This window comes from Callorhinus ursinus, unplaced genomic scaffold (assembly GCF_003265705.2).
Source record: "Callorhinus ursinus isolate GAN/ISIS: 27379988/994484 unplaced genomic scaffold, GSC_fseal_2.0 scaffold24, whole genome shotgun sequence".
Lineage (NCBI taxonomy): Eukaryota > Metazoa > Chordata > Mammalia > Carnivora > Otariidae > Callorhinus > Callorhinus ursinus.
In genome coordinates this window covers 13533806-13549014 of record NW_027397086.1, presented here as the reverse complement: position 1 = coordinate 13549014, position 15209 = coordinate 13533806, and the positions used below count along the sequence as shown (strand labels likewise).

Here is a 15209-nt window from a genome sequence, read left to right as displayed (position 1 = left end):
CAAATCGGCAAAGAAGAAGTCAAACTCTCACTTTTTGCAGATGATATGATACTTCATGTGGAAAACCCAAAAGACTCCACCCCAAAACTGCTAGAACTCATACAGGAATTCAGTCAAGTGGCAGGTTATAAAATCAATGCACAGAAATTAGTGGCATTCCTATACACCAACAACAAGACAGGAGAGAATTTAAGGAGTCGATCCCATTTACAATTGTACCCAAAACCATAAGATACCTAGCGATAAATCTAACCAAAGAGGCAAAGGATCTGTACTCAGAAAACTATAAAGTATTCATGAAAGAAATTGAGGAAGACACAAAGAAATGGAAAAACATTCCATGCTCATGGATTGGAAGAACAAATATTATGAAGATGTCAATGCTACCTAGAGCAATCTACACATTCAATGCAATCCCCATCAAAATACTATCCACTTTTTTCAAAGAAATGGAACAAATAATCCTAAAATTTGTATGGAACCAGAAGAGACCCCGAATAGCCAGAGGAACATTGAAAAAGAAAAGCAAAGCTGGCGGCATCACAATTCCGGACTTCCAGCTCTATTATAAAGCTGTCATCATCAAGACCGTATGGTACTGGCACAAAAACAGACACACAGATCAATGGAATGGAATAGAGAGTCCAGAAATGGACCCTCAACTCTACGGTCAACTCATCTTCAACAAAGCAGGAAAGAATGTCCAATGGAAAAAAAACAGTCTCTTCAACAAATGGTGCTGGGAAAATTGGACAGCCACATGCAGAAGAATGAAACTGGACCATTTCCTTACACCACACAAAAAATAGACTCAAATGGTTGAAGGACCTCAATGTGAGACAGGAGTCCATCAAAATCCTAAAGGAGAACACAGCCAGCAACCTCTTTGACCTCAGCCACAGCAACTTCTTCCTAGAAACTTCGCCAAAGGCAAGGGAAACAAGGGCAAAAATGAACTATTGGGATTTCATCAAGATAAAGAGCTTTTGCACAGCAAAAGAAACAGTCCACAAAACCAAAAGACAACCCACCGAATGGGAGAAGATATTTGCAAATGACATATCAGATAAAGGGCTAGTATCCAAAATCTATAAAGAACTTATCAAACTCAACACCCAAAGAACAAATAATCCAATCAAGAAATGGGCAGAAGACATGAACAGACATTTTTCCAAAGAAGACATGCAAATGGCCAACAGACATGTGAAAAAATGCTCAACATCACTCAGCATCAGGGAAATCCAAATCAAAACCTCAATGAGATACCACCTCACACCAGTCAGAATGGCTAAAATTAACAAGTTAGGAAACGACATATGTTGGCGGGGATGCGGAGAAAGGGGAACCCTCCTACACTGTTGGTGGGAATGCAAGCTGGTGCCACCACTCTGGAAAACAGCATGAAGGTTCCTCAAACGGTTGAAAATAGAGCTACCCTACAATCCAGAAATTGCACTATTGGGTATTTACCACAAAGATACAAATGTAGGGATCCAAAGGGGTACGTGCACCCCGATGTTTATAGCAGCAATGTCCACAATAGCCGAACTGTGGAAGGAGCCAAGATGTCCATCGACAGATGAATGGATAAAGAAGATGTGTTATATATATACAATGGAATATTATGCAGCCATCAAAAGGAATGAGATCTTGCCATTTGCAACAACGTGGATGGAACTGGAGGGTGTTATGCTGAGTGTAATAAGTCAATCAGAGAAAGACATGTATCATATGACCTCACTGATATGAGGAATTTTTTTTAAATATTTTACTTATTTATTTGAGAGAGAGAGAGAATGAGAGATAGAGAGCACGAGAGGGAAGAGGGTCAGAGGGAGAAGCAGACTCCCTGCTGAGCAGGGAGCCTGATGTGGGATTTGATCCCAGGACTCTAGGATCATGACCTGAGCCGAAGGCAGTCGCTTAACCAAGTGAGCCACCCAGGCGCCCTGATATGAGATATTCTTAATCTCAGGAAACAAACTGAGGGTTGCTGGAGTGGGGGTGGGGTGGGGGGGATGGGGTGGCTGGGTGATGGACATTGGGGAGGGTATGTGCTATGGTGAGCGCTGTGAATTGTGCCAGACTGTTGAATCACAGATCCATACCTTTGAAACAAATAATACAATATACGTTAAGGAAAAAAAAAAAAAGAAGATAGCAGGAGGGGAAGAATGAAGGGGGGGAAATTGGAGGGGGAGAGGAACCATGAGAGAAAATGGACTCTGAAAAACAAACTGAGGGTTTTAAAGGGGAGGGGGGTGGGGGGATGGGTTAGCCTGGTGATGGGTATTAAAGAGGGCACGTTCTGCATGGAGCACAGGGTGTTATGCACAAACAATGAATCATGGAACACTGCATCCAAAACTAATGATGTAATGTATGGTGATTAACATAACAATAAAAAATTAAGAAAAAAAAGGCAGTTACAGGGACACCTGGGTGGCTCAGTCGTTTAAGCATCTGCCTTCACCTCAGGTCATGATTCCAGGACCCTGGATCAAGTCCCACTTTGGGGGGGTGGTCCTTGTTCAGCGGGGAGCCTGCTTCTCCCTTTGCCTCCACTCCCCCTCCTTGTTTGCTCGCTCTCTCTGACAAATAAATAAAATCTTTAAAGGAAAAAAACGGCTGTTACGAATAGATTAGATAAGGTACTGTGCCTGGCACATAAAAGACTCCAAAGACTATACTATTATTAATACCGAAATGTTACCCATGCCCCAAATGCAGCAGCTGAAAGGATGGGCTGTGCACACGGACTCGAGGAAGCGGGATGGGCAGGAAGGCCCAGGTGTTCCTTTTCAACGCCCGTCTCCCTGCACCCCTGCTCCGATACATACCCTTTCACACAGTGGTAAAGGGTGAAAACACATTTGTTTAAAATCCATCTGCTTTTTATAACTTCCAGACACCAAAATCTGCACAAGCAGCAGTTCTCTGCTGGTCCTAATTAATTCCTAAACAAAGACTGCTCTGGCTGCAACACGCTGTATGAAGCCAGCTGACCTCCTGATGCAGAAATGATGACACAGATGGTGTTACTGTTGCACACGCTCATTTTTCACTTTGCACCACTTGGTCGGGCCAGCCACGTCTTCACCTTCTGAGGAGCAGGGGATGGTCCCCGGGGTGGCTCTGAGCCCCCGGCCGTCACCTCCCTTGGCTGCTGGCCTTTTCCCAACTGCAGCCTGGGGTGGAAGAGACCACCTTTGACCGATGGAAGAGATTCTCCAATTGACAAACCTCTCATCCGCATGGTACTTAGGAGGACACCGGCAATAATCATCATGGTCGTCACCAACTGAATATCTATTATGTGCCAGGCACAATCCTGAGGATCCTCCTGTGTTATCTCATTTCATTCAACGTGATCTTTGAAGATATGAGTGACCAGCCTTAGTTTCAAACCCAGAAAACAGGATACTGGAGAGACAGAGGGTTTGTTGCCTATAGCTCGCATTCATGGCGCACTTCCCCCTTACCTCACTGAGGCCTCACTCACCTCTGTGAGACTCAGACAGGTTGACAACTTGTCCTGGGTCATATGGGCCGGAGGTGGAGAAATAGAAACCTAGCGAGCTTTGGGCCTCTCCTCTGCTGTCCTTCCAATCTCGCTGATGTTAATCACAGCACTCACACTGAGGGCATGGGCTCCAGACTCAGAATCCAGGTCCTGTGTGACCTTGGGTGATCTCAGTTTTCTCATCCAACAAATGGGCACATACTTACACATCTCATCTGTAAATAATCATTAGCAGGCAGAACTTTGTAAAATTTAACAGAGTAGTGTGTGACGACGATAGTGACATATAAAAAAAGGCACGTGACAATTTTTTTCTTGCAATAACTAAGTGGAAGCTGTTCTCCTCAGCTGTCTCCCTGCAATCTGTGAGTCTACACCCAGTACCTGACGTTGTGAAAAGTTCATGACTAGAATGCATGACAGGATCATCCAACTGTCAATCTCCTGATCCATTCACCTAAGAGTTTGCTGAGCGGCTATTATGTGCCAGGCACTCCCCCCTGCTTCTAAAAACCCCTCTCCTCGATACCACCTCACACCAGTCAGAATGGCTAAAATTAACAAGTCAGGAAACGACAGATGTTGGCGGGGATATGGAGAAAGGGGAACCCTCCTACACTGTTGGTGGGAATGCAAGCTGTGCAGCCACTCTGGAAAACAGTATGGAGGTTCCTCAAACAGTTGAAAATAGAGCTACCATACGATCCAGCAATTGCACTACTGGGTATTTACCACAAAGATACAAATGTAGGGATCCGAAGGGGTACGTGCACCCCAATGTTTATAGCAGCAATGTCCACAATAGCTAAACTGTGGAAAGAGCCAAGATGTCCATCAACAGATGAATGGATAAAGAAGAAGTGGTATATATACACAATGGAATATTATGCAGCCATAAAAAGGAATGAGACCTTGCCATTTGCAACGATATGGATGGAACTGGAGGGTGTTATGCTGAGTGAAATAAGTCAATCAGAGAAAGACATGTATCATATGACCTCGCTGATATGAGGAATTTTTAACCTCAGGAAACAAACTGAGGGTTGCTGGAGTGGTGGGGGGTGGGAGGGTTGGGGTGGCTGGATGATAGACATTGGGGAGGGTATGTGATATGGTGAGCGCTGTGAATTGTGCAAGACTGTTGAATCACAGATCTGTACTTCTGAAACAAATAATGCAATATATGTTAAGAAAAAAAAAGAAGAAGAAGATAGCAGGAGGGGAAAAATGAAGGGGAGTAAGTTAGAGGGGGAGACGAACCATGAGAGATGATGGACTCTGAAAAACAAACTGAGGGTTCTAGAGGGGAGGAGGGTAGGGGGATGGGTTAGCCTGGTGATGGGTATTAAAGAGGGCACGTTCTGCGTGGAGCACTGGGTGTTATGAACAAACAATGAATCATGGAACACTACATCAAAAACTAATGATGTAATGTATGGTGATTAACAATTAAAAAATAAAAAAATAAAAAAAATAAAAACCCCTCTCCTCTCCTTCCCTCCCTCTTCATTCTGTCCCTTTCTGCTTTGTGATCACCCCCCCCCCCCCATTCTTTCTGCTTCTCTCTGTTGTTCCAGGAACAATTGCAGAGGCAAAGGAAAACATTATTCCAGCTTCCCTTAGTCCCCCAGCCACTGGGCTCTGGGCTGGCAATAACCACAACATTCTGCCGTATGAGCTCAGGCTGCCTAACGGAATTCCATAGACTGAGCGGCTTCAGTAACAGAAACATGTTTTCTTCTCCATTCTAGAGGCTGGAAGTCCAAGACCAAGGTGCCAGCAGGGTTGGTTCCTGGCTTGGAGAAGGCTACCTTCTCACGGTGTCCTCACATGGCCTTTCCATTATGTACATGCATCACTGGTGCCTCTTCCTGGATCCTTAAGGATCCCAGTCCTATTGCATTAGGGCCTCATTCTTACGACCTTACTTAACCCTAATTACTTTCTTAAAGGCCCCGTCTTCAAATACAGTCCTATGGGGGCTGGGGCTTCAGTATATGAACATTAGGCAGGGGGAGGGGAGGAGGCAGAATTCGGTCCGTAACGCCTGCCACTGTGAATCTCAAAATGAGGGCAGCCAGAGTGTCCAGACCACATTTCACCCCGAACTTTAACTGACCTGTCTACAAAACTTTAGGCAAATGTCCACCCCTGGCCCCACCTAGACGTTCAGGCAGAGATCCAGGAACATAACACAATAAAATTAAATTAAATTAAATTTAAAAAAAAGAACTCCGTTATCTGGCACTGACCAACTGTGTGTCTAAGCAAGACCCTTTTCTTACGCTCAGCTATAAAATGACATTAAAAAAAAACCTTAATATATTGTCAGGAGGTTTTAATGAAATGTTAAATGGGAACACATCCTATTAATGCTAGTGGGCCAAGAGTGTTTGAACTTTAAGGATACCTACAATCTATTGAGAAATTTCTAGTTATTAGATACCAAGCTTGCACTTCACAGGGATGCTTTTGTTCGTGGCAATGACTTTAGAAGAGGAGGTACCATTGTTACACCTATTTTACCTCAAGGCTCAGAGAGGGCAAGTAGCTAGCCCAAGATCACACAGTTAGCAAAAGGCTGACAGAACCAGGTCCAGCTGATTCTCCATTCCCCTCAGCCATGCTGCTGTAATTACTGTAAGGGTGCAGACCTGCCCTGCAAGTGAGCTTCCTTTACCTGAGATCAACTGCAATGGGCAGGGCTGCCCTACATCTTCCCCTAGAAGGCCTTTGGTAGCTGTGTGAACCATCTAAACAAAGCCACTGGCACAGACACCAACATATTTCACTCCTCATTAAGGAAGACCAAGACAGGGCAGGCCTCTAGATGCTTCATTAGGGGAACATCAGGACACATAAGGACTGCAATAAAAGAGGAACTGAAGAGGGTGTCTATGGGGAAAGCCCAGAGCTGCTCTGGCCTGTGCCCCGGCAGAATTTGAGAGAAGGAAGGGAGGCTACAGACAGAGCTGGACAAGGACAGGAACAGATGAGATGGAGATGCTATGTAAGAGCCAGAGCATTCTGGTCCGTGGGGCAAATGCTGGGTCTAGATCCCATTTTGGTATCTCCCTAGCTGTGTGACCTCGGGCAAGACCATTTAACTTGATGTACCTCAATATTTCAATCTATAAAATGGAGATAGCAATGCCTGCCTGGCAGGGTTTTTAGAAGAAGGCTATCATTTTTTAAATGGGCACGTCAAGGGCATGACTTTCTCCCTGCTGGCTTCAATGAGCTACAGGTCAGGGATTTTCCATAAATATTAACCTGCAGGGCTTTTCAGGATGCAGACTGCCCAGACACTCCCACCAGGAATTCAGATCCAGCATAGCTGGGGTAGAGTCCAAGAAACTGCCTTTTCAAATGAACACCCCAGGTAACTCTTACATGGGAAGGAGATCTTGCTCTACACCTAGTGAAATACCAGCAGTAAACAGTAGCGCTTAGTATTAAGCAATTTAAAAAAATCTTAATGTGTGAGGGTAATGCAAGAGCTTTAGAATCAAGATACTTGACTTCCAATCTCATGCTGTCCATGATGCAGGAAATACTTATCATCAATGGGCTTCGGTCTTTTCCCAGGTGACATGGACAAAACACCCTAAACAATTGTTTTAAGAAGTAAAACAATGAGCATCAAAGCTCCCAGCACACTACCTGGAAAGTAAGTGCTCAATATTATTTATTTTTTTAATTTTAAAGAATTTATTTATTTGAGAGAGAGAGAGCCAGTGAGAAAGGAGAGCAGGGGGCAGAGGGAGAAGCAGGCTCCCCACTGAGCAGGGAGCCAAATGCAGGGCTTGATCCCAGGACCCCGGGATCATGACCTGAGCTGAAGGCAGATGCTTACCCAACTGAGCCACCCAGGTGCCCCTTATTCTTATGACAGATTCATTTTCACCTGGCCCTTGAAAGGAACTTATAAGACCCCACAACCACGAAAACCCATGAGGAGAGAAACAGGGGCACAAAAGATTTTTTCCACCTTAATTCCAGCTTCACATTTTGTTTAACCAAGCAATTTACAGGGGACAAAAATAACTGGTGGTTTTAAATGCTTCAATACAACCAGGAACTGCCATCACAATAAATCATCTCCAACATATGCCCAGCTCCTCCAAGTGACAGATGACAAACAAAAGCAGGACAAGGTCTTCCATCACAGGCAGAATCATTGAGTTAATGGAAGAATTATTGCTTCTGAAATCCTCTCCAGTCCTATTGAGGGGAACGTTCCAATTTATCAAAGCCAAATGAACATTAATTGCAGCAGTCTGGTAAGTTTTCCAGCCGTTATGACCTTCATTGAATTTTAATCCAAAACAGATAAGATTTCCTTCCACACAAGAGGAAACAACACAATTAGCTCAAAATGACAGCTAGATTAGGAAGCAGACACACGCAAACAACATTCACACTCACGTGCACCCCTCCAACCCCGGTGAAAACACGGATTCTGCTTAGCTTAAAATCCAGCACAAAGGAGGTAAGCAGAGAAATGATAAATAAATACAATCACACATCTGCATAACCGCCCCCCCTTCATTCAAGAGAGGAATTTCAGAGGCAGAAGCCAAATGGAAAAGGTGGCAGGCAGTAATGGAGACAGAATTTCTGTTAACTGCTGTAATTAATGTTATGTCTCATTGGGGAGAGATTAGGAAAAAACAGAGAGGGAAGGAAGAAAAAACAAGTATTATTTTGCTATTAAAGACGCCCTTGAGCTGGGGAACATTAGCAGCAGAAGTTTGAATTGGGTAATTGTTTGACTGTATGGGTAGATGTGCAGACGGGACGATTAGCACAACGCACTGAAATATAGCTGTGCGGAAGCTCTATGTTTACGACTCCCGCAGCATGGAGCCAGTGGCCTTCCGCGGAGTACAGATCACGGCTCGGGGGCGCAGCGGGGACCACCCACCCACACAGACACACAAGGAAGGGCGTGTGCACCGTCCCGCAGTCTAGCCCCCAAAACCAGCTCTGGCACTGACCTGTCACATGACACCGAGTCACTCCGGGACCTATGGGCTTAGTTTCTGTATTTTCACTCTAAAATGAGGGCATTGGACCAGATGTGTTTTAAAGGGGCTGGAGGGAGGAGTCTTTCTGGATTTTTCTTTTTTTTTTTTTTTTTTTTGAGAATTAAGTCTGAAATGTCTGTTGTCCTCACTTCCAAGCGTTCACGATGAGGAAGAACCAGCCGCCATCTTCCATAGTCCAGTCTGCCCTGTCCTACCAAAATACGGCATGCTGTAACTAGATGGTTATGGAGATGAGCCCCTGAAAGGTCCTTTCCCCTCTTTGCCCCAGTGGGAAAAGAAATGTCTTAGATCACTTGGACTCAGAAACATTTTTTAAAGTAAACTCTACGCCCAACGTGGGGCTCAAAATCACAACCCCAGTATCAAGAGTTCCAGGCTCTACTGACTGAGCCAGCCAAGCGCCTCTAGAATCAGAAACTGAAGTTTGATCCTGGGCTCAGGCACTAGCTGTGTGATCTCAGAATAGAGATGTCTGAACTTCCTCATGCTTGGTTTTATCATTTGTCCAATAAGAACTATAATAGCAGCATTATCAATGAAATTGATGACACAACATTTGTGGAGTTTACATGCTACCTCATTTTAATTCCATGAGGTAGAAACTACGAGTCTCACCGGTTTTAGTGGGGGAAACTGAGGCACGGAACAGTAACTTAACCAACGTCACACTGCCAGTTAAGCGGTAAGGCCAGGATTCTAACCCTGGCAGTCCTGCTCCAGACTTCATACTCTGTGTCTTTAAACCTCTTATTCTGAATATAGACTCCTAAGAAGTTGCAAAGCTGGTACAGAGAATTCCTTTAACCTCTTCATCACTTGGCTTCCTCCAAAGTTAAAATTGCACATAAAAGAATAATCAAAACTAGGAAATTAACAATGACGTAATACCATTAACTAAACCACAGACCTTCCTTGGATTTTACCAGGTTTTTCACTAATGTTCCCGTTTTGGTCCAGGACCCCTTGAGGCACTCAGTTTCCATGTCTCCCCAGTCCTGTCTTACTGTGACAATTCCTCAGCCTTTCCTGTCTTTCATCATCCTGACACTTTTGAAGCATGCTGGCCAGTCACTTTGTAGAAGGTCACTCACGTTGGGGTGTGTGCGATGTATTCTCGTGATGAGAATAAGGATATGCATTTTGGGCAAGTGTACCACAGGAATGGCATCATGCCCTTCTCGGTGCTTCCTATCAGGGGACTCATGATGTCTGTCTGTCTTATTGCCAGTGATGTTAACCTTGACCACTTGGTTAAAGTGAAGTATTGGGTTGAACTGGTGGACCCAAAAAAGATAGGTCCACATCCCTGTCCCCAGAACCTGTGAACACTACCTTATTTGAGGGGAAAAAAAAAAGTCTTTGTAGATATAATTAAATTAAGGATCTTGCAAAAGGAGGTCATCCTGAATTATCCAGGAGGGTCCTAAATCCAATGACGCATGTCCTTATGAGAGACACACAGACAAGAGGACATGGAGGAGAAGGCAGGCATTTGGAGTCATGTAGCCACGAGCCACACAACGCCTGGCACCTCCATAAACTAGAAGAGGCAAGGAATGGATTATCCCCATCTCTCCCCAAGGAGAAAACACAGCCCTAATGACACCTTGAGTTTGGACTTTTGGTCTCCAAAACCGTGAAAGAATACATTTCTGTTGCATCAAGCCCCTTCATTTGTGGTAACTTGTTACATCAGCCCTGGGAAGTTGATACTAGCATCCACTAGATTCTCTACTGTAAAGCTATTAATAAATATCCAGGGGGTGATACTTTTGAGATTCTGCAAATATCCTGCTTCTCCTTGAAGTTTCACCCATTAATTTTAGTATACATCAGTGGATCTTGTCAGTAGTAATTATTACAGTGGTGACTGTGTAATGGTGATTTTCCACTTTCCCTCTTTCCTTCTACATTTATTAATTGGGATATGACCGTAAGAAAGAGCTATCTCTTCTACCCCATTCATTTGTTTAGTCTATTATTTCTATCAGTATTTCAGAGTCAGTATTCTCAATAACTCCTGCCCAACTTAGCTCAAAGGATGTTTGTGAAGCCCAAGGATGAGGGCGAATTAGGGGAAAATATTTTAAAGGGCCACAGGAAAAGAAAGGGATCTTCTCTGAGTGCTGTCCTAAAATGTTTCATGTGTCTTTTATCATTTATTTCTCCCCTCAGCCACATGAATGAGGGATCCACAGCCTCCCCGTAAATGCAGGAGAAAGTAAGAATCAGAGAAGTTCAGAAATGTGCCTAAGGACAAACAGCAACAAAGGAAAGAGTCACAATTTGAACCCACATCTGTCTGTCCAAACCTATGTTATTTCCACCAAACCAAGGTGTCTTCTCAGGATCAGGAGAGTGGAAAAGGGGGAATTAACTGAAGGGGGCGCCAGAAGCTCTACCGGGTCCAAAGCCAAGTTTACTGGACACATGGGCTGACTCAGGGCATGGGGAGAAGGGGAGTAAACAGGGTGAACACTGCACCGCACATGCATGCACACCCCATGCACTCATTCTGTGTTGTTAGGATACTGCACAGAAGCCCCAGGTTATGAAGGGAAATGAAATGTGCAACAAGAGGCCGGAGTGTAGGAAAGCCTGGGTGGCTCAGTCGGTTGGTTAAGCATCTGCCTTCAGCGCAGGTCCTGATCTCAGGGTCCTGGGATCAAGTCCCACGTGGAGCTCCCTGCTCAGCGGGGGGTCTGCTTCTCCCTCCCCCTCTGCCCCCCCCAACACATACTCATGTGTACTCTATTGCCTTCTCGCTCTCGTTCTCGCTCTCAAATAAAATAAATAAAATCTTAAAAAAAAAAAAGCTGGGTTATAAAGGTGGGGAGTGGCCATCCAGGGAACATCCCCCTCAACTCTGCCAACCTGCTTGCTACCTGCGCCCCACTATGCATCTCTGCAGTCTCTGGAGCTGCCCTCCCCCTTCTCTTCTCCAGGACTTGGCACCTCAGCTCCTTCCACCTTCCCCTCTGCTGCCTCTTCTCAGATCCACCATGCTGGTGCCCACCTCCCTGTCTCTGCTGGAGGCCATCCCTGTGGGCCCCTGACTTCCTCCTCAGCCCCCTTCTCTCCCAGGGCCCCTCCACCACTTTTTCTTGGGCTTGGGTTCTGTCTGCCCCTCCCACTCTACTTCTATGTCTCTTTCTCTGTTTACTTCGCTATGTGGTTCCTCCCTCCCCACCTCTGCTTCTATTGCTAAATGCTCTCCTATCTATTCCTGTCTATTCCAATTTCCCTGTATTTTTCTACATCTCTCTCATTGTCTTTGGCTCCCTTTTTCTTGGTTTATTTCTCTCTGTCTCTGGTAGTTTCCATATACCTGGCATAGAAGAGGTATTCAATAAATACTAGCAGATGCCTATTTTCCCTGTCTCTGTTTCTCTCTGCCTCCTTCTGTCTCACATCATGCAGATATATATTTTTTTTTTCTTATACACATTTTTTCTCTTATTCTCATCCTGCATTCCATTTTGGCCAGAAGGTTCAAGCCACTACCTCTGGGCCCCCTTTCTAGGTTGCCTCTTGCCACCTCCGGGATTTTCTCTCTGGGCTTGATTGTTGGCCCAGATGAAGGGGGTATTTGGGATGCAGAACATGCCTTTTCTGGCCTCATTTCCTCCACCTGTAAAATGAAGGTGGGTCAGGAAGAAAAGGGGAGTATGTCAGAGGGGGAGACGAACCATGAGAGATGATGGACTCTGAAAAACAAACTGAGGGTTCTAGAGGGGAGAGGGTGGGGGGATGGGTTATCCTGGTGATGGGTATTGAGGAGGGCACGTTCTGCATGGAGCACTGGGTGTTATGAACAAACAATGAATCATGGAACACTGCACCAAAAACTAATGATGTAATATATGGTGATTAACATAACAATAAAAAAATTAAAAAAAAAATGAAGGTGGGTCATCTGCTGCCATTTGTCACTGCCCACACGCCCATTCTCTGTTAAGGATTTTGTTCCCCTGTCGGTGGCTTTGGGCTTGGCCACATGATGTGTTTTGGCCCTGGCCACAGAATGTGAGAAAACCCCCATCTCAGCACTAGCTTTAATCCTAGATTCCTGCCAGTTGTTTTGCTCATTCTCTCTGCCATGGAAACCAAAGGTCTCAGACTGGGGCTCCCCTTCAGCCAGTTCCAGAAGGAGAAGACATGCAGAGCTGAGCCACAGCATTAGCAGCCACCAACATGGAAAGTGTGTGAGCAGTAAAGGGCTGTCTGGTCAGTCACCAAGATTCAGAGTGATTTGTTTGTGGAATGAACATGTGAAAGCTGACTCATCCAGAAGAGTTGCGTTCAGCCAGGTCTAAGGTGCTTTCAAGTCCAACATTCCAACCATAGGTTATAGTTCTGTTGCTTTTGGGGAAACCTAGCCAGATGCTTTCATGTGCATTGTCTCAGTTCAATGTGATGATTTTAATTTTATTTCTATTTTTGCAAAAGACCGAACAAGAGGTGAAAACATTCAAATTTCTACAGTGGCTATGAGATAGAATCTCAGCTTGAAATTCAGGCTCATGACACCACACTACATTGTCTCCACTTCACTATGCTACATCCCTAAACGTTGTGGGAGATAAGCCATGTTTCCTAAATGGCTTATGCTTCTCATGTTCCCATAAGTCTAGCTAGAGACCCTGCAGGCTTTTACTGAATCCTTGTTGTTAAGGCAAGTCAAGGCCAAGCTACAAGGTTCGTGTGACTCAAATTTTTAAAAATTCATAAATGTATTTGTGATTTTAAAATTCCACTTTTTGAAAAAAAAAATAAATGGAATTCATGTGGTATGGCCCACTTACATAAAAATGTACTTGTATCGGCAAACTTCATTATGTCTTGCAACTGACAGACGCTTGATGATCTCGATTTATAGATGGGGATCCTAAGTCTAAGGAGGGATGTGACCCACCTACGGTCATGCAGTGCATGTGTGGCAGGCCTGGGACACCTGAGTCCCAGGCCACAGTTTCTTGGGCTATATGTACCGCAAGTTTTTTCCAACACTAGATTTCTGTCACCTTCCCTCTTAAAATAATCTCCCCTAGGATATTTTCCCCACAACTCTGCTTTCTATCCAAAAGGCTTCTGGGACCTACAGTCTGCAACAGCTTAGCTTCTCCTTCCCTGGCTGTCCTGGGCATTCTTCAATAATGTTGCTTATAAATAATACAGCAATGGCATTATTAGTGAAATTTTCCCCTCCCCCAAAATATATGTCGCACTTCTAATGCCCAGATCCTCAGAACACAACCTTCTACGGAGATCGGGTCTTTACAGAAGTAATTAAGTTACAATGAGGTCACCATGGTGACACCCTAATCCAATATAACCTGTGTCCTAATAAAAAGTGGAAAGTGTAGATGCAGAGACAGATGTGTGCACAGGGAGAAGACCATGTGAAAATCAGAGCTATGCTGTCATAAGCCAAGGAACTACCGGAAGCTGGGGGATGGATCTGGAACACTTTCCCCTAGTGCCTTCACAAGGAGCGTGGCCCCGCCCACATCTTGATGTCAGACATCTAACTTCCAGAAATGTGAGACAACACATTTAAATCCCTGGGTTTGTGTCCTTCGTTAGGGCAGCCCTAGGACACTAAATATGCTTATAAAGAGCAGAGTCCTAACATCTCTGAAGACCCGACTATGTGTCAGGCTCTAGCATATGTGCTTTATGTGCTTCATCTTACAACAGCCCCTTAGGCAGGTCCTTCCATCTTCACCCCATTCCAGACAAGGCAATGGAAGCCGAGGGAGGAAAGAGGCCCTCGTTACATGGCTAGTCAGTCAGTTATGGGGCCAGAATGTGACCCTGGGGACCTCTTGCGCACTCGTTACATCCTCTGTGCCCGCATTTTCTCCAAAGTGCAACAGGAGTAACAATGGTTATCTGTTGAACTGGAATTATTTAAAGAATTGAATGAGTTAAATATATGCCGATAATATAACACGAAGCATTATAGCAGCTCTTGTTAACATTGAGATTCTTCACTGTTCTATTTTCTCATCAGTTTTCCAGCTATTGTTTCTCTGAACACGTGATCCCCAAAAGTAAACACACTGTTTCAGGTCTCATCCCAAACCTCTAAAACTAGTTGTTCAGAAAACTTGTCTTTCATTAACACAACTTAAAATGTGGAGCCACTTTTAGCAATCAGAGCCCAGACAGTTGGCTCATTCTCAGCTTGTGGTTGACTTTTTAAAAGCTTTTTTTTTCCCCTTTTTCCTTTTTTCTTGCAGATAGGACTGTCATTGTTAGGTTTAGTAGGCAAGTAAACCATTGCATGATTGAGTGATTAAATCAGTGAACTAAGGAAGGCATGGTATGCTGTGAATGAATGCTGGAATGGTTGGGGAAATGATCTAAAGTCATTTTTCACAGAAAGCTTTAAAAAGAATTATCCCTATATCACACAAATCCTTTAAACAAAGCCTCTGATTGGTAGTATGGTAGTAATAATGGTAATAATAATTTCTTAGATTTATGTGGCATTTTATAATCCTCAAAGTATTTTTCTATATATTATGCCATAGAATCATAGATCCTGTAAGTCTGAAAGAACCACAATATGCATCTAACTTAACTGTTATTCCATTCAAAATCCTGATGAATAGGGCCCCTAGCCTTTG

The 15209-nt window shown here is 44.3% G+C and overlaps 1 protein-coding gene across 5 annotated transcripts in view; it reads right to left on the bottom strand.

The window, feature by feature from the left end:
• The window catches only part of ASTN2 (astrotactin 2), an 899232-nt gene that overhangs the window by 758289 nt on the left and 125734 nt on the right, over window positions 1-15209 (bottom strand). The window lies entirely within an intron of this gene.